This window comes from Octopus bimaculoides, chromosome 13, assembly GCF_001194135.2.
Source record: "Octopus bimaculoides isolate UCB-OBI-ISO-001 chromosome 13, ASM119413v2, whole genome shotgun sequence".
NCBI lineage: Eukaryota > Metazoa > Mollusca > Cephalopoda > Octopoda > Octopodidae > Octopus > Octopus bimaculoides.
In genome coordinates this window covers 15,310,427-15,311,497 of record NC_068993.1, presented here as the reverse complement: position 1 = coordinate 15,311,497, position 1,071 = coordinate 15,310,427, and positions in this window count along the sequence as shown.

The following is a 1,071-nucleotide window of genomic DNA, read 5'->3' as shown; positions in this document are numbered from 1 at the left end:
ATATATATATATATATATATATATATACGTGTGTGTTTGTTTTTGTCCCACACTATCACTTGACAACCAGTGTTTTTTTCTTTTGATTACGCCCTCGTAATTCAGGAATTCAGCGAAAGTAGTCTGATAGAATAAGTACCAGACTATAAAAACAAGTACCCGCGTTCGATTTGTTCTGCCTCAGGACTGTCGCAGTCACATGATTGAAACAAGTAAAAAGCAAAACAAAAGAAACTTCTAAATAATATTATGTTCTATTTGACCTAATGTTTACTCACTTCACCTGACGTTTGGTACACCGTGCACTTGTCTAGGTAACGTTAACTTAATGAAGAGAGTGTGCTAAAGTATAGCACAAATGTTTGATCTCTATAAACAAATCTTTTCTGCAGTCTGACCAACAATAAATTATACAACCGTCTTTCTCGGACTACAAGATACCACCATCATCATTATGTATGTATATCAGCCACTTCCAGTCATATCTGATATACATTGTGCATGCTTTGTCTCGGTTAAGTTTTTACGTTCTGTCTTTCTGGCTTTGACAATATTCTTCAGTTTGAAGATAATATTTAAAGTTCACTCATTTTTTCAGTCGATAACTAAAACGTCTACGCAAAGGTTACAGCCGTATCAAGGTACACACCACAATGTCCACGTCCTCTGCTACTCCTATATTATGCTCCAAGAATTCTTTCACTCTCTCCTCCCTTGGAGCATCGGCTTGAGCTGCTTATTAATTTCGTTAAAACAACAAAATGAAATACAGATCGATGAAGAAGTCATACTAGAAAACAACATTCTCTGCTGTCATTAATAAATTTGATATTTTTATCTATCTCTTTTCTTTTCTACTTATCTATCAATGAATGAATTAATCAATGAATCGATGGCTATTTAATCATTAAATCAATTCTTATATCAACCTATGAGTAAATAGGTCACTTCCATTTCGAACGCTTTTACTTTCATTTCAGTACTCTCCTCTCGTTCTGCACCCCCTCAGCCACAATAACACACACACACACACACACACACACATTCTCTCTCTCTCTCTCTCTCTCTCTC